This window comes from Protopterus annectens, chromosome 5.part0 (assembly GCF_019279795.1).
Source record: "Protopterus annectens isolate FY-2018-M chromosome 5.part0, PAN1.0, whole genome shotgun sequence".
Lineage (NCBI taxonomy): Eukaryota > Metazoa > Chordata > Ceratodontiformes > Protopteridae > Protopterus > Protopterus annectens.
In genome coordinates, this window is record NC_056735.1 from 1,580,376,295 (window position 1) to 1,580,396,871 (window position 20,577).

Genomic DNA, 20,577 nt, shown 5'->3' on the forward strand with positions numbered 1-20,577 from the left:
TCCAATATTTTAGCTTGTAAATCTGAAATAGTTTTATCTCTAGATTTAAAGTCACTTTCCAATAAGTCTGTTTTAACCTCCAAAGTTAAGATTTTATTTTCAATAGTAACAATACTATCGTTTATTTGCTTTAAAGATTTACTAAAGTCTGCAAACTGTTCTGAAAAGTTTTGTATAGCACTTTGGATTGGTTTTAATGCTATTTTTAGTTCTTCTAAAAGGAAATTTGAGTAATTTAAATCTTTATTACTTACTTTAAAAGTTTCTGTAGGTTGTTTAGATGATTTCAGTCTTTTGAACCTGAATCTTTTCAGGAGAGAGCATTGAAGTATATTTGGCCTTTGTAGGCTGAGTCTCCATGGAGTCAGATTTTGTAGCCATGCCCAGAAATGGAATGCAGTCAACAGGATACCAGGAACCAGGAATAGACTGGAGCAGTAGGAGTCCCAGCAGCAGAGAGACCAAGAATGTTCTGAGGTAAAATAAATCCCAGGATAATAAGTCCAGAAGAAAAAATAATCCAAATGCGTAGAAAAAGATTTATAAAATCTTTTAGTATAAAAATTTGAGGAAAAAGGTTGATATAAAGTTGTAAAAAAAAACAAAAGTTAAATAGCTGTGAGGAGCTCAGAGAGTAAGGACTAGACTAGTCGGCGGCCATCTTGGAATCCCAGTATTTTATTATACTATGTTGCTGCTGTAAGTAGTGTAAACAAAATAATTTAGTGTGGGCCAGAAGCAATAATGACATATAGCTAGGGTTTATGGAGAAATGTTGCTGAATACAGAAGGTAGTGATACTTTTCTGTTTTGTATATACAAGCTCATATTTTAAGCTCATAAACAAACTTACAATTGTGAACAAATATATCCATGCAAACCTTTCAAAATATATAAATATATTTGCAGCTGGGTCGTATACTACTTTTCCATATTTCTTTATGTATTTTTTCATCAGATATTTCTGCTTAAGGCATATTATTGATTTCTCTTATTCTTTGTATTTAAGGAGATCTTAAAGTGCAAAATCATATGACTGTCTGCCAGATGTAAGCTATATGTGTGTATTGGGTCTATATCACGTCGTCGAAATGACAGAAGTCCGAACACCATATGCTCGAACTTCTAACTTCAAAGTGCAATACCATCGAAGGCTTTGAACTGCGATTTTTTCCCATGGAAAAAAAAAACACTGTTCTAAGAAACACACACACAACACAAGCACACCAAAAAAACAGCAATCCACACACACATACACTTAAAATCCTACATATAATCATTCACTAAACTGTACATACACTACTATCTATCACCTTACCTTAACCCAAACCCTAACCCTAAGGTCTGTCACTATCACACACTCACCTGACCCACACCCTAACCCTAACTCACCTATCCTGCCCTAACCCTAAAGTCTGTCACTACTGCACACCCACCTCACCCGCACCCTAACCCTAAGTCACCTAACCCATGCCATAACCCTAACGTCCACACAATCGCACACTTACCAGAACCCAACCCATAACTTTCCACCACAGTGCTGAAAACCGCGAAGCCACAGAAACAGCCCACCGAATTCTTTCCATGGGAAAGAATTCATTGTTCCACGGCTTCTCGATAATCAGTTTTCGAACTTCACAGTTCGAACATATGGTGCTCGAGCTGCTGAAGTTTTGACGAACTTATAGGAACCCATGTATATTATCTAAAACCTCACATAACTTTAATTAACTCACAAGACCAGACAAACTGCAATTTGAATTCACATATTTGTAGTTCACATACTTTCCCTGGGGTTTATTAACAATCATGTAGTTGCTGTACTACACCTACATGATGTGAGTGTCTTAGTGCAATAAGCAGCACTGCTAATCGAATATGCATGCTGCTCATTGCGCCTATGCATTTGCAAGAACCTTCTTGTTGTCAACAATAGCGTTTGTGGCCATGGAAAGGTTTTTATATGAATAAACACAGAAGGTAAATAAAATGGCTTCCTTACAGACAAATCTAAGATACAGGCATGTGATATAGCCCTGAAATAATGATAGCATGTATAGTGAAAAAATTCCAAATGAGGGGAAGTGAAATGGAGGAATTATATACAAAGAATAATGGTTTGTAATGCATAATAATTCATAAGGCAGGGGGACTCTATAAAGTGTAGTTATATACCACAGCTAAACATTTCTATCATAAATCCTGCTACATTGATGTAATGATAGTTACAATTTCAATGACAAAGCTGGTATTATACACATAAATAAAAACTGACATGCTAACAATGTGCTAGGGTTGTAAAGCTCAGTGAAGCAAGGGGGAGTTAAAATGTGATCTATGTGTTAATAAAATGATGAGTTGAGATAACAGTTAGCAAGGACAGATGATAAGTAATGGGATGAATGCAAAAACTGCTGTCATTGCATATGAGATGTATATATAGAGATACACTCCACCTTAGCATGTTGTTGTTGTTGTGTCTTTCGGCTTTTCCCGGTTAGGGGTAGCCACAGCGGAACTCCAGTCTGCTAAAGATTGGCAGTAGATTTTTACATGCCAAGTTGCCAGCCCTGATGCACAACCTTCAACGAAGGTATGCCCATTCATGCATGTCTCCACAGAAGACGCTTTAGCTGAGAATCGAACAGGACAACGTCTTACTGTGAGGAGACAACGCTACCGCAGCACCACGTATATATAAGAATAAATGAACCTTGCAGCTGTAATGTCATGCATATCAACAATGGTCAAGTTTTTGCAATAGGTCAATTTTTTCCCTATAGGAAGGATTTTTATCATCTATAAATTTGTAATAGATAAGCAAGTGATATATAGTCACATAAATATTAAATGATAATATGATGACACACAACATACACTAAGTGTCAAATGACAACTCAGACTAGATTACATTACATGATTTCAGGTTTTCCACTGATGATTTGCAAACATCTCAAGCATCATTATGCTGGGCATGCTCACATGGAATTACAGGGAACAGTAAAATAACAGCTATTCAACATCACCAACCTAGAAAATATTGTAATAGAGGACCAATCAGAGTTTCTTCTGGTCTGTCTGCATGTCATACAGAAAGAAACATTTATGGATGCCCTCATCTGCCATTAAGCTGTAGAGTGTGATGAAAACAATAGCAGTAATAAAGAAATATCCTGATGAAGACATGTAAAAGACAGCATAATTCTTTTGGAAATTGGTAATGCCTATAAGTAATGAATGACATAAACCTTCACAGCATGTCATTTATGAACACATACAAAGACAGACATCAGATAGATGCATACCAACCATGGACGCCACAGAAAAATGCATATCAGTTATGTCATGAAGAACATCCTTCAAGAGACAGCACTTTCCAATCATAAGGGATATGAATGGCATACTTGAAGGACAAGGCCTGAAACAGATGGCCCTCTAATTGTGCTATAACTATTGCATGCGTATGTATAAGTCACTGCTGTCTGACAGACAGATGTTACCAGATTCAAACCCCCTGCTTATTATAGTAGGTTCTCTCTAAACCTCGTTATTGACTGCATGTGCCACATCAGCTAGCAATGAAGGCTGTCACAAAAAACTGATCTGAATGTGTGCATTAAGAAAGGAGTTACAAATATAATATGAACAATTGGATTTATTCAGAAAGCTGTAAAGGAGCTACATATCTTACTGTCCATACAGCAGTGAGGAGTACAGTATCAATGCTTCTTTCACAAGGAAGTTGATTCCATCATGTACCACACACACACACACACACACACACACACACACACACACACACACACACACACACACACACACACACACACACACACACACACTGTTCCAGAAATGAACCACAGAGTATATGTTATATGAACCAGTACTCAATGCACATGCCACCAGAGCTGTCACAGCATGACATGCCCCAAATAGCCATTTCACTGTCATGCAGTTATAGCCTGTGGCAGTATATCATTGTCCAACACAAAAATGGATAAGAATAACTACATAAAATAGTGTTTCTGAAATCTCAGTGCATTCATTTAATGTTACTGTTTCAGGAATTGAACAGCAAGATATGTGACTGTACCTACTAATGACATGTAGATGAACTGCAAGTGCCACAGCAGAAGTCTTAGCACAATTGAGACACCCCACCTACTCTAGCTTATTACAATGGATGTATGTGTTATAAATACCTTTTTTTAGATATAAGAGATGGTGGAGGCCCCTCCCACTGTAAATGGGCACATTATAACAGTGGTGCATGCTATTCATGCATTACAGTATAAGGTCACACAATGCAAACAGTCACTGACTGTGGATGTTTAACACCTGAGCATTTGACAAAAGACAATACACGATACTGTACAGGATGAAGGAACCATGGTGGAAGTGTCATTATAATTGTGGTATATATCAGTATGTCAAGGCATTACATTGTGTTATTGCTGCAAGGGATATGTGTGCCTGTAATTGCTGTACTAAGTCAACAACATGCAGAATGTCATCTCATTCCCTTGTGCCAGAGGATAATGCATCCTACATATATAGTATAAGGAAAATGTAATCACATGTCACCATTACTCTGAATAAGAGCATTGCTATGTGAGAAATTACCATAGCTTTTTGTAAGAGGAATCAACATCTATACATGTACACAGCAAATGTATTTTACAGCAGTGTTTGCAATATGTACAGTCATAATAAGACTGACACAATGTAGTCTAAGCAGTAATGGCTAGATTTGAACTAACTACCTAAGATCACAAGCAAGATATTAGTTCCTGAATCACAAGCAAAACATGACATGTTTTGGTGCAACTGGGGCAGTGCACATTTAAATGGATGACATCATCAGTGTTTATTAGCCAGGTGCGTATGCTAAAATGTGGTCAAAGTGCACATCAGCACTGTATATCAACACATCATATATGCATTTTAAGAATAGTACACAGAGTATGAGGGTGAAAGATACACTAAAATAGAAAAACATGGCTTCAGAAAGCAACCAGTAGTTTTAAAGTGCATAAAGTGCTTTTCGTTTAATAAAATCAAACTTCTTCAGATGTGTCTGAAGAAGTTTGATTTTATTAAACAAAAAGCACTTTATGCACTTTAATACTACTGGTTGCTTTCTGGAGCCATTTTTTTTCTATTTTAGTAGTTTATTTTGTGTTTTTTCGGTGAAAGACACACTCACAGCTGGCCTCAATCGTCCTGCATATGCAGTTACAAAATGTACAAAGCACAGTATCAAAGTCATGCACCACAGGAGAATGTACACTCCAGCTGGGAGATACTGGAGTTATGCTAGAATTATATAATCACTGTGTGGTCAGAAACGTATTTTTCATGGTGATATGGATTTGCAAATGTAACAGTGTGCCACTGAAAATCCATCTCATAAGTTGAGGTGTATATAAAGGTGGCTGTGAGGTGATCAATGGTATATTACAGTAGCCACAATCACAGTATTTAAGAAGGAATGGAACCACCTACCTATCCAGTTACACCATATAAACAGCACATTATCAGCTACCAGCACTACAAAAGAGTGCTGAGTACAAGTGAGACATACAGCATCATAGGAAGGGATGACTTCAGTAGTGTTTTGCTGAGGAGATGTGTCTGGTAAAATTACTTTTGCAGCCATCTGATGTTGTAAAGGTTGCACTGCAAAAGTGAATAAACCAAATATGAATTCATTTACAGACACACACACACACACACACACACACACACACACACACACACACACACACACACACACACACACACACACACACACACACACACACAGTTGTAGAAGTTAAGGACTGCTGTATTTTAACCTCCTACCTATCTGTTTACATATTCGAGAGAGTAGTGTAAGAAACGCAAGCACCACAGGAGAAGTCTGACATCTAAAGTGCAACAATTCACTTTAGAAAAAAATGACCTCATCAGTTTGCTGTGCCAGGGGTGTTAGCAAAGAATATAATTTTGTAATCATGTGCTCTTATTGCTGCCCCCTCTAAACCACCTATCATTTAAAAAGTGGAACCCTCCAAAATTATTTTCATCATTTCCTTCTAAAAACATTATTTTTTTTTCATTCTATGAAAATTGAAGCATTCATTTAGACAGTTGTGGACATAGTGTGGCCTAAAAAAGCAATGTATAGAAAATTGTAATCAGTGGAGTACAGAGAGTATGCCTAGTTACACTCTTGTGTTGCAAGGAAGTTGTTGTTGTGAAAGGTGGGATTAGGGAATGTTGGAGTTGTCTAGCAGTTTAAAATGTTTACTCAGAGTAGAAGCTGATTGATACCCTTGACCACCTAACTGTAAACACCCCCTTATACACACACACACACACACACACACACATTCCCAATCCTGAACCCTAAAACTCCTACCTATCTAGCTACACAATGTAGAGAACACTGTTAATCACAAGTGCTACAGAAGAGGTTAGTATCTTAGAAGGAGAGAGTGCACTTTTGTCAGGATGACCTAATCAGTGAGTCGCAAAGAGCATGTTTCTGTAAAAAGTGGGATAAGAGAGCTGTGTGCACAGAGAATTCTATTCTATTCATGGGAAGTGGATGCAGTAAAATAATAATACAAACACACGTTTCCTAAGTTGAGCATCAAACTGCCTACCTATCTAGTTACACAATATAGAGAGCATTGTATTAGGCACAAGTGCCACAGGAGAAGACTAACCTTAGCAATCTGAAATAGCACACCTGAAGTTCTGGAAAAGCCACTATTTTGTAACAAATAGTACTGTGTATCACTGGTTGCACAACAAATGCATACGTGTGCACAGGACAATGTAAAATCACTATGATTGTCACATGTAATTCCATTCTTCTCTACTAAAATTTAGATACTGTCCTTCATGTACAGTACATTACTGTGAGGGACATTGACATGTTTTGCTCTATGGGATGCCATGGATTATCAATAAAACTTTCCTGCAAATTCATTTGGAAATATTAGCCTGCTTGTATTGTCTCATACATGTACTATGTACATTGGCAAGACAAGCATACAAGGCATGGATAGGACAGTACACTGCAGCGCAACTATCATGGATTATGTGAGAATAGGTTAACCAAACATAATACAGTTGCAAGTTAAACATTCTAGAGCAGACATACTTTAAACAAATTAATTAATTAAGTTAACATCATTGTGAAATCAAGATCGCCTATTGACACTATAAATACAGACATACAAACATTGTACAAACTAAAACAAAAATGATGTTATTTTCTTATCTTGTTTTTTTTTTTGTTACTCTTTGAGCACATTAATCAAAATGATGAGCAATATGGAGGGCCAAGGGCAGTACCAAAATATCAGGACCTACCATGGACTCTGAGAAAATTCGGCAGGGTGTACAATCTAAAACAAAACTCCACCAACGTAAAAATACTGAAAAAAATTAATACAAATTCACAAATACAGAACATTGTCCAAAGAAATATATACATTGGACTTCTTCAGAACAATACAAAATCTGCATAATGTAGTTTAAATACCAGACGTCACATAGTATTCACTGTTGTCAGATTTGTATATGATGGAAAGGTATTAATATGTCATAACATAAACAAATCTCACTGCTATGATATAAAAAATGCAGCCTTTATTTCCCTATGATGTATAGCTAATGCTTGTTTATTCACATGCTTGCATTTAACAATATGTATTGCTGAAGAAAAGTTGTTGATTTCTTGTCCCTACTTATTTGTGAACGATTGCTTCTATAATTGTCGAACCTCACTGTATTTCAGTTATTATTGTCATTAAACCAGTGGAAGCATTAGGTACTTCAGTCTTGCTTTTTGGTGTAGTTGTGCAAATGAGGGTATAAATGACCCGCCCCATGTTTTATTGGTGACGATCAATTGAAATGCATGAGTCAAAGTGTTGGTTCTAATATATAGCTGTATATAGTAAATATCTGAAAGAGCAGATATTACTGACATAACTGTACATCTCAGCTGAATACTCTGCTTAGGGGCATATGCAAGTTTCCATATGATAGTAACTAGTTATATAACATTTTTTTTTCTTTACAGGCTCCATGCTTACCTTGTTATTACTGTAGGCACAGATTGTGTCCATGGGGGTTGACCCTGTCTGATGCTATCAGAACACAGCCATTATATGGATAAGTAAAAGTTGTGAAGTCTGACAGGCATCGTTTTTCCTACTTCTATGTGTGTAGGATCTCAGGCTTTGACCTATGTAGTGATTGTATGTTCTGTCCTTTGTTCTTAGCCAGAGCCACAGCATACTTTGTATGTCTCCATCTGCCAGTACCATTTTTAGCTGATGGTTCCTCCCACAGACTCCTCATCTGTACCTAATGCTGGTCCTGCTTGTGGTCCTTAAAACTGCGGTCCTGCCTCTTGCAGAAACTGTTTCCTTAAATTTATATCATGGAAAATGGCAAAGACTATAACTATTTGGGCAGAGATACTAGGGTTGAACTGTAGTGCTCCTACTTATGTGTCTAGACACCAGAACCTTGATTTAAGCAATCCAAACACATGTTCTATGATATTCCTAGTTTGAGCATGAGCCACATTGTATCCTTGGTCAGTGTGGATTCTGGGTTTTTCATGGTTGTCATGAGCCAGGGCTCCAATGTAAAACCTGTATTCACTACTAAATGCCCTTGGGAAATGTCACACCAAGCAAACCTGGTGTACAGCTTTCAGGTGTGCATATGTGTCAGTTGTGGAAACTGTTTAGGCTACCTGCACAGACATTGTAGATGATTTCTTGGATAATATACACAATTTGATATTTTATAGAGTGGAAACCATTTCTGTTAATATACCCCCTCCCCTGTTCCCCAGGTGGGGCTTTTAATTCTATGTGTGTGCAATTTGTAACACTTCAGGGAAGTGTGCTACTGCATAGATTTCCTGCATGGCTCTTGTTCTCCTCTTTGGGGTGTGTGAGAATCAAATGTGATCCCTTGCATGTAGAAGCATTACATTAAAAAACTGATGCAATATTCTTGAGGCTGATACCTTCAACATCCATAAAATATTCCCTGTGGTTCTCTGAAAATTATCAGTAGCTAGTATATGTAATGCCAAACATATGTGCTATGTTCTCCACAATTTTCCTGGGGTCTGAGGTATGCAGCCACAGAAACTGCATATTAACTGCAGTGGCTGCTTGCCCACCCTGTATCTCTCAGCAGTTTCTGTACCATGCAGTCCATGATAAGTCAGAAGAGGTTTAAACACCCTTCTCCATCTTGCACAAGGCCTGGCAGCAGCCTGATTTAAAGCCTGTTGCACATACAGCATAATAATAGTGACAGCAACCCATAGAATGTTTTTTTCCTAAGTGTATTCATGCTGCATTCCAAAGAGTTTTGGTGTACAGGGCAAAAGCCTACAATGAGAGTACATAACTGCTTTACAGCTTCTGGCATAGCTCTTGCATATTGGATTGGTTAATTAGTATGTACACTGGCTCTTTATGCTGTCATTAGCATATTCTGCCATTTATCTGAGTCTGGAGGATCTACACGTCATGTAGAGTCATTTAATGAATACTAAACAGTGCCAATACAATAGCTAAACTTCTTGTAGCTGTTAATGAATCCAGTCCTTTGTCTGCTCTGTTTACATGCAACTGTGACAAAAGAGGCACGCCTAAGCAGTGGCAACCCCCCTTACTGCATCTCCAATGTGGGAATCATGTCCCCACATCCCCATATACTTTATTATTCCCATTGCAATGACTGTATACCTCAAAAAACAGAATTCATTGAAAATCAATGTGAAGCCTGCATTTCTCAGTATTTCTACAGCTGGCAAGAGTTGACATTCCTATGTATTACATGCCTGCAGCATAAGGCTCTAATGAATACAATGGCAATCACTGATTTACATAAGAAATCACTGCAAGATTTTTTTTAAGTGTGTACCAGCATTAGTCCCTTTAGCCATTCAGTTGCTGTATGTATATATATATATATATATATATATATATATATATATATATATATATATATATATATATATATATATATATATATATATATATATATATAGCTATATATATGTATACACACACATACACACACACACACACACACACACACACACACACACACACACACACACACACACACACACACACACACACATATATATATATATATATATGTATATTTGTATATACATATACACACACACACACACACACACACGCATGCACACACACACACACACACACACACACACACACACACACACACACACACACACACATATATATATATATATATATATATATATATATATATATATATATATATATATATATATATATATATATATGGGTCCCCTTCATAACATTGACATTTCATAACATTAAATTTCATAAGACTGAGACCAAAACATCGAAATCCCAAAACACTGAAAACCCAAAACATTGAAAAGTCATTGAAAATGTGCTTCATAACATGGAAAACTACAATGCATATATAAATAACATCCTCTCCACCTACAACAATGCCTAACTAACAAACACACTTTCTATTATGTTTCTGCAGGGGGGCAAGCCCCCCCCCCAGCACCCCCCCCCGTAAATTAAATATACCAACTCCAAGATCGCACTACAGTGAAAAAAGTTAATTTCCTAACCTCACTGTAACTCAATACACTGAGGTTAGGAAATTAACTTTTTTAATGTTGAGGTTTCTGGAGCATGTGGTGTGGAGGGATTGGGATTTCTTTATATGTAGCATTTCTAACAGAGCTGGGTCAGATATGGCTTTGTAAGTCAAGCAGAGTTTGCCTCTAAGTAGGTGATATGAGACAGAGAATAGTTGGAGTTTTTTTTAGTCTGTCCATATAGGACAAATATTTAAGGCCTAGGATCCTCTTTGTGAGTTACTTTTGTGGCCTTTCCAGTTGTTGCAGGTGCTGAGTGAGGTACATGCCAAATGGGACATTGCACTTAATGACTGGCCTAATGAGGGAAGAGTAGAAGGAGACAACGACCTATTTCTTCCTGGATGCAAAACCCTTAGTAATGAGATGTGCCACATAGAAGGACTTTCTGACCACAGTGGCAATGTAGTGGTCAAAAGAGAGGTTGGTGTCAACCTGTGTTTCCAGATCTCTTATAATGCCTTCTGTGTTCAGTGGACTACCATTGATGTGGTAATTCATGTGAACCAGGTTATTTCCAAAGGGGATGACGACACATTTATTTGCATTGAGCTTAAGCCATGGTTCTGACACCAATCGTTGGTCTCATTGAGGCCTTTCTGCAGGATGTCAACATTACTTGGGGAGTTAATAATAGCTTTCAACTTGCAATCATCTGCTAACTCTGTCAGCCATAGTTCCCTTCATGTTGTCCTGGACTTCAGAGAAGTAGATACCACACAGGAGAGGATCCAGGACCGAACCCTGTGGGACTCCACTCATGACTGGTCACCAGTCTGACTTGGAGTCAGCTACTTTCACACTGTGGGTTCTACCTGTGAGCCAGTTTGCAACCCACCTAGTGATATAGGGGTGGATGCCTAGCTTAGTGAGTTTTTCTATGATTTCTGAGTGGGGAATGGTGTCAAAGGATTTGGCCAGATCAAGGTAGGCTGTATGAACCACCTTGCCTTCATCCACAGCTCTAGTGATTGACTCAAGGAAGTTGACCAAGTTGAGCAGGCATGATCTACCCTTCACAAAACCAAACTGTGGGATTCAGAGTTTGGAGATTCCCTGTATCCCAGTTTATTAGGTCCATGATAATGGGTTCCATAGCTTTGCATATCAGACTCATCAATGTAGGTAAAACCAAAATAACCCTTTGGGAACATGTTAGAGAACACATGTATGCTTTAAATAAAGAAGACAAGGGTAATGCGTTGGCCAGACATATTATGAATCAGGGTATGACACATAATTTTAAGTTCAGGGCAGTAGAGTTGGTCAAGAAAATGGGTAGACTAGGAGATGGTAAGAATTATACAGAAGACCAGGAAAATAGATGGATAATGTGACTACAAGCACATAGAGCACATGGTCTAAATGATAAGATAATGCTTAACCCCTTTCTAGCAGCTTGATCTTTTGCACATTAGGTATATTAATATTTGATAATATCTGATAGGTTGAGATAGACTTAGTGATAGAGCATGTTTTTAGGTATATTATTCTGTTTTTTATTTGCTAGGGATTATATTTATTTAATTGTCATATTGACTGATTTTAAAGTGTTTCTGTAGTTAATCGTGATAGTTTTTTATTAATATACTTTTATAAGTTTCCTATATACATTGTATACATTTTAGACGTATTTTGAACACATATCTATAAACTATGGAAGTTTTAGCTTACTGCTATGTATGGATCCAATTAATTTAGTGATGTCATGATTATGTCTCACATCTAATTGGAAGGTATAGGGGTAATGATGTATTTAAACTAGGTGAATGACTACTGTTTTATGAAAGTCTGAAGAAACATTCTTTGCAACGTGAAAGCGCTTACTATGTTTTATTTGGTGTTTTGGTGTATTAAACATTTCTTGATCAGCTGTGGTGTTGCCTCTTTCATTGATATTTGGATTACTACTGTTGTTCTTAAGAGGCACTTTATCCTAGACTGCTTTGTTTTTTGATTATTGTCATACCCACCTCGGCTACATAATCCAAGGGCTACTCCATGTCTTTTTTCATGTAGTCCAGGAAGGTACATCTCAGGTCATTTACACCCACATGTACAATGACAGAGTCATAGTTGTACCTGTTGTTGAGGGACCTGAGAGCATGTGTTATGTGGTGGATCCTAGCGCCAGGTAGCTGACTGTTACTTTATCCTTATTCAACCTAGTGAGTGGGACATCAGTGTGCCTCACTATCGAGTCACCTATGACTAGTGTGTTGGGGATGCTGTTTTACCTTAGGGGCTTTGGTTGAGTGGCACACTGTTTAGGAGAGTTATGTGTCTCATGATTAGTGTTGTGTTTTGGTGGTGGAGTGCTTTTCTGCCTTGGTGGTCTCTGCTGTTTGGGTCAATTTTTAATGAGAGGCTCCATAAAGGTGGATGTGCGGTTTGTGTTTTTATGTGAAGGCAGTGCTGTCGTGTTCTGGAGGGCTATATGTTCCATGTGGTGTGGTGCAAGTGTTGACCTTCTCCTCTTGACCAGCTATTCTGGTCTTGGCTGGAGAGTGAGTGGCTTCAAATTTGGATTTATAGGTTCATCTCTCTCAAGTCTGAGTGTTGGGAGGTAAGAGGAGGGGGTTGTCAGTGTACATGGGGCAGTTCTTACATTGCCTCAGGATGCCCAAGTTCACCAGGTTAATTGGAGAAATCACAGGGTACTGACCATTAGACATACCTGGAGGAGGGTTTTTAATAATAAGTACTGGAGCTGTTTCGTTGAAGAACATTTAGTGCTGGTAGCAAGTTTATGTGCTACAATAATTGGTACAAGAAGTCTGGTAAAGTGTTTGATTAATAAGCTAGTAAAAGTGCAGGAGAGGAGAGAACTAGTAGATGTAAGGGAAAAATTGAAGAGCAGACTTTGACACTGCTCAGAAGCTTACAAACAGTCCTGGATACAGCAAATTTATATCTGGACTAGACAAGTTACAGGAATGATGGGAAACAAGCACAAATGTGGGCTTTTAAACCAGAAAGTTGAAAGAGATGGAAAAACTGCCCAAACGGCCAATAAACTACAATTTCTGGGCCAGAAACCACTCCTCCTGTGGTAGGTAGGCTACCTAGTGCTTACCACTCCCACTGATAAGCTAGAAGGCTTCCCTCCAACACAGAAAGGCTTGCGAGGCTCAGAAGCTTAGAAACAGTCCTGAATACAGCAAATCTGTATCTGGACTAGACTAGTTAAAGGAAAGGCAGGAAACAAGCTTAGAATTTTGAAATTGCTTTTTTTACAGAAAAGCAGCTAAAACAGCACTAAAATCAATTCAAGTGCAGTGCAAGCTAGCACAATTAAGTGTGTAGCAGTATTAAAGCGAATACAGTTTAAATAAATGCAATTTATTAAAAACGTATTCTGAACTGAATTCAGTTATTATTTAATTCAACTCTGAAGAGTTAAAGAGTGCCAAAAATATATTTATCAGCTGAGAAGCATACTCAGGCAGAGCACAAGGAGATTGTAGCAACGTTTTTTTTTTTTTTTTTTTTTGGTAAAATGAAAATGGAGAAAGGAGGAGCAGAAGATAATTCACAGTTAAAAAACTAAGTAGGCTGGCCTTCTGAAATGTTCTCTCTGTATTAGGTAGAATGAGCTAATGACACTAGATGGGGAGGAGTGTCCAAGATACAATTTACAGTAGGGGCAGGCAACTGCAATGCTACCAAGTATAAGAACAAGATACCAATAGAGAGTAAGGGTGGGAAACTAAACCAGTTATATGATACACTCCTTGGTGGGAAATCAGAAAAAACACAAACAGATGTTTAACAAGTGGAAAAAAATTCCAGTTAATACCTCAGACACAGTGAATCTAGTTAGAAAAGATTTACAAAGTGACAGTAAAAACCTTATTTATCAGGCCCTGTGAGGCAGAAAATTTTAGTACAACTGTGCAGATTAGTTTATAGCTATAAAATACAGTAAAAAGTATGTAGCAGACAATTAAAGTGCTATAAATATCTATAAGCAGCAACTAGTAAAAATAAGAAAAAACAGGATACTTAAAAGTTATATATCATAGATCTGAGTTTTGCTCAGTGCCCTTCCGCCAATTAGCTCTGTGTAAAATGGCAGAAAAACTCACAAGGTAACCTCTCAAGTAACATAAAGTTGAAACTTGAAACAACTTTGAAAAAAGCTCAAAAGAACCAATGAGGTGCTTACGCCAAGCTGCAGTTGAGGTATCCCAATCGGTGCAAATTACCATAAACATTACGCTCTCACTGAAATGGAAAAATGTTTCTGCTAAACTAAGATGGCTTGGAACATGTGCTCGGACACGCAGCCTCTGCAAACAACCAACTAGGCCCAGAACACAAAACTGAATATGAACAATGCTCCAGCTACTACCTAGCACTACTTAGGCTGAAAACACTACAGAAAAAGTTTACCACAGCAGAAAAACAGCAGTGAGCCTTTAAATGAAAGTTTTAAACAGATAAAAGAGCAAGGAGACTCTAGAGAATGTCTTTAACTGAAAACACACCAGTTATATGATACACTCCTTGGCAGGAAATCAGAACAAACAAACACAAACAGATGTTTAACAAGTGGATAAAATTTCCAGTTACTACCTCACACACAGTGAAACTAGCTAGAAAAGATTTACAAACAGTGTGACAGCAAAAACCTTTTTTTTACTACAACTGTGCAGATTCGTTTATAGCTATAAAATATAGTAAAAAGTATGCAGCAGACAAAAAAGTGCTATAAATATCTATAATAAATAACTAGTAAAAGTAAGCAAAAAAACAGGATATTTAAAGTTATATATCACAGATCAGAGTTTTGCTCAGTGCCGTTCCTTTGATTAGTTCTGTGTAAAATGGCAGAAACACTCACAAGGTGACCTCTCAAATAACAGAAAGTTAAAACTTGAAACAACTTTTAAAAAGGCTTTAAAGAACCAATGAGGTGCTTACTCCAAGCCATAGTCTAGGTAACCCCAATCAGCAACGACCATAGACATTACACTCTCACTGAAATGCAAAATGGTTCTGCTAAACAAAGATGGCCTGGAACATATGCTGAGACACACAGCCTCTGCAAACAACCAACTAGGCCCAGAACACAAGCCAGAATATGAACATTGCTCCATCTACTACCTAATGCTGCTTAGGCATAAAACACTACAGAAAGGTTTATCACAGCATAAAAAGAGCAGTGAGCCTTTAAATAAAAGTTTTAAACAGATAAAGGAGCAAGATAACACTAGAGAATGCCTTTAACTGCAAACAAACCAGTTATATGATACACTCCTTGGCAGGAAATCAGAACAAACAAACACAAACAGATGTTTAACAAGTGGAGAAAAATTCCACTTAATACCTCACACACAATGAAACTAGCTAGAAAAGATTTACAAACAGTGTGACAGCAAAAACCTCAGGCCCTGTGAGGCAGATGATTTTAGTCCAACTATGCAAATTAGTTTATAGCTATAAAATACAGTAAAAAGTATGCAGCAGATAATAAAAGTGCTATAAATATCTATAAGCAATAACTAGTAAAATAAGCAAAAACAGGATAAGTAAAGTTATATATCCCAGATCAGAGTTTTGCTCAGTCCCCTTCCTCTGGTTATCTCTGTGTAAAATGGCAGAAACACTCACAAGGTAACCGCTCAAGTAACAGAAATTTGAAACTTGAAATGACTTCATTTAAAGCTTGAAAGAACCAATTAAGTGCTTACTCCAAGCCATAGTCCAGGTAACCCCAATCAGCCAATGACCATAAACATTACACTCTCACTGAAGTGCAAAATGGTTTCTGCTAAAGTAAGATGGCCTGGGACATGTGCTGAGGCACACAGCCTCTGCAAACAAACAACTAGGCCCAGAACACAAGTGTCAATATGGACAATGCTCCAGCTACTACCTAACACTACTTAGATAGAAAACACTACAGAAATATTTATCACAACAGAAAAAACAGCAGTGAGCCTTTAAATGAAAGTTTTAACCAGATAAAGGAGCAAGGAGATTCTAGAGAATGTTTTTAACTGCAAACAAACAACTTATATCACACAATCCTCGCAGGAAATCAGAACAAGCATAAACAGATGTTTAACAAGTGGAGACAATTTCCATTTAATATCTCACACACAGTGAAACTAGCTAGAAAAGATTTACAAACAGTATGACAGTAAAAACCTTATTTATCAGACCCTGTGAGGCAGAACATTTTAGTAAAACAGTGCAGATTAGTTTATAGCTATAAAATACAGTAAAAAGCATGCAGCAGACAATAAAAGTGCTATAAATATCTACAAGCAATAACTAGTAAAAATAAGCAAAAACAGGGTACTTAAAGTTATATATCACAGATCAGAGTTTTGCTCAGTGCCCTTCCTCCAATTAGCTCTGTGTAAAATGTCAGAAACACTCACAAGGTAACCTCTCATCCTCACCTGAATACCAGTTTGTCATCCTACAGGATCACAAGGAATCCCCATAAAGGGTCTGCTGTAATAGCATGTGGTCAGTATAAAAGCTTATGAAGAATACAAATCTGTACTATAAGCATGCTCTAACTTATGTCTATAACAACAGATGGTTGTACTGTTTGAATAAGCCTTTGTATTTTCTTAGAGCATGATCTTAAGTATATTTCAGTTTATTCTAAAATGATTGAAAAAGCCCTGTGGATGTTATAGGAAAAAAGATAATGAAACAAAACTAGCCAAAAGGTAAAAAACAAAACACTTTATTGGGATAGTGATAAGTGCTTTCATTCTGAACAGAACTTCATCAGACCATCTCCTTTTGCATCACTTCAACATTTAAATACATAATCAGATAAATAACATCAATTAATTCACATATAAAATCAGTGCTTTACCCCCCCCTTTCCCATTCTAACACAATTTTAAAATTTTCTAAGTCATTTAGTCCTGGGAACTTGCAGGCATCTAGTCTGATCTGCCAGCAGTATTCCTTCCAGTCCAAATTCTTCTTCTGCCTCAAGCCTATATTCATAATTCTTAAACTGATGTATCACACTTAACATCATTTATTTTTTTTATTTATATTAGTCTCAATTATATCTGAATGATCTTGCAAAACATGTTTGGCCAAAGCATTGCCTATATTCAGTTTATCAACAGCATGCAAATGCTCATAAATTCTGCCACAAAATTTCTCTAATAGTTATCTCTATATAAAATGAATGACACATTAAATATAAACTAGTATGTACCACACCTTTGGACTTACATGTATATTTATTATTTAACTTAATTAAAAAAATCTACTTTTAACAAAAACCTGAGTATCTTCCATGACAAACCTACAATAATTGCAGGACTAACATTTACACATTCCCACATTAAAGCCCCTAGCTTTATAACTGGTATAAAACATCTTTACCCTTCTTAAATCAGCAAACTAAATCAATGAGTGAGAAGGTCACTGAAAAAACAATCAGTAAAAACAAAATGAAAAATCCAGCAAAGCTAGAAATTCCACTGAGTGACCTCCCAAACCTCTTCTATCAGAGGCACATGGGATATATGCAAATAATCCTTATGAACATCAGGTGTTTCAGCTAATTGGTGATTCTGAATGCCCATGACTTGTTTTGTCATTTTAATGGACAATTTCAGGCCAATAAAGCCAAACCCGACTAGCTGTGGATAAGCGTATTTCGGCCTTGTTATGACCTCATCAGCACAGCACAAGAAGAGTGTTTGACTAAGCAATAGAATCACAGGGCTGTTACACCCAGCTGATGTTCATTATCATTAAGGTCACTGCAAAAATATCCCAAACAACAAACTAAAACAATAAGTGAGAAGCTCACTGAAGAAACAATCAGTAAAATCAAAATGAAAACACCAGCAAAGCTAGAACTAGTGAGAAGTCACTGAAAAACCAACCAGTAAAAACAAAATGAAAACTCCAGTAATGCTCATAAGGAGTTTCTAGTTGTTCTGAATAAGTTTTCTAATCCTTCTCTCATCTATAGAATTACTCAAAAGTTAGGCCATTGTAAAATCCTTACTCACAGGCCTCTTATCCATATTGCAAGGATCGCCCCAAATACACTAGCAGGTTCATATTCCACTTTTCTTTTCCTATCAATTTCAAAATCTACAATACCCTTTCCTCTCAAACGTATGCTTCAACAGTCCACATTTATCAGAAAAAAATCTTGGAATCATCAGTCATCCTACTTGCCCTAACAAATTGCAATTTCACTATATTCTCTTTCAATATGGCATGACACATACTTTGAAAGTACAACTAAGCATTACTTTGAGCATTCTTCTTATGCATTTTAACATTTAACATACCTTTTTGAACATTTTTGTAAACTATAACATCCGAAAAGTTAACACTATTAACATCAACTTTAACTGTGAACTTTAAATATGCTGAGATGTTAAGCTAAACAATAAAATTATTTAACTCTGTGAAATCTCCCTTCCATTAAATAAACACATCATCAATAACATGAATACATAAAAGCATAAACTTAAAGGCTTATATACATATTCTTTCTCCCAACCAGTCATAAAGAAATTGGCATAACTGGGAGCCATTGTATTTGTAGTTCCCATCGCTATACCATTGACTTGTTGAAAGAATTTTTTTATAAATTAAAAGAAATTATAAAACAAAGTGATATCCAGCATCTCAGTAAACAGCCTCACATGTTGAGCACAAAATAGGTTAGATGAATATAACTTTTTCTTTACAATTTCCAATCCTTCCCCACTGGGAATTATAGTATACAACATGTAATATGTACTCTTACTAAAAAAAAATAATGTCATATATTTTAATTCTAAAAATACATTTATTAAAATCAAAGGAGTCTTTAATAAAAGAGTAATTTCTACACATGTTTTTGCAAATATTTACCTACAAAAAACATCACATCTTCTGTTTTACTCCCATGACTAGCAACAATCAGTCTAAAAGGTGGCTTCTCTAAACATTTATGTATTTTAGGCAAACTGAAAATCTTACTAGACTTAGGCTTGCATACTCTAAGAAAAGACAATAGCTCATTACTTATAAGCCCTCCTATCAGCCACTCCTCAATATAAGCATCAGTTAAGCTAATAGGCTTTTATTTTAGACCAAGCCACATTTTTTTAACTTGCTCATAATTTAATAATGAGCAAATTTCTCAACAATAATCCAAATAATCTAATAAAACCACAGTATTTCCCTTATCAGCTTTAATAATATATACATTCTCATCATTTCTAAGAAGAAATGAATATTTTTTCTCACTTGCATTTAGATTATAAAATGTCATTCAGTTTGGAATTTAGTAAACCTCTTACATCATATTTTGTTGTTTTAGGAAGCTTCCAATTCTGACATCAGGGAACGATTAACATTACAAGGTTTTTTAAACAGACAGTCATTAATTTGCAAATTGTTATGAAACAAAACTTTTAAATTGAGCTTTCTAATAAACTCCCTTGAGGAGTTAATAATCTCAGCAATGTCCACTCTATGAGCTGGTACAAAGGACAAACCTTTGCTCAATAATCTTAAATGATCTTTACTCAAAATAAATTTTCATAAATTAACAATTTTAAAAGCTCATAGTACCTTGCAATTTAGAAACCTCAGCTACTTCTTCAATTTCCTGTTCCACTGATTTTTTTCCTGTTGAAATAACTTTTTGGCCAAGATGAGTGAGCTGCAACTTGTGCCCAAGTTCTTTCTCCCATTCCTCTATCTTAAAAAAATCCAAATCCTGAAAATCTTGCAAAGCTCATTCATAACCCAAATCAGTCATTCTTGGCACATCATTCTTATTGTTATTGTTCTTCTCCTGAATACTTTTCTATATTCAGGGTATTTGTTCTTGAATTTGCCCATTACCCATTCTATTGTAACTGAATTGC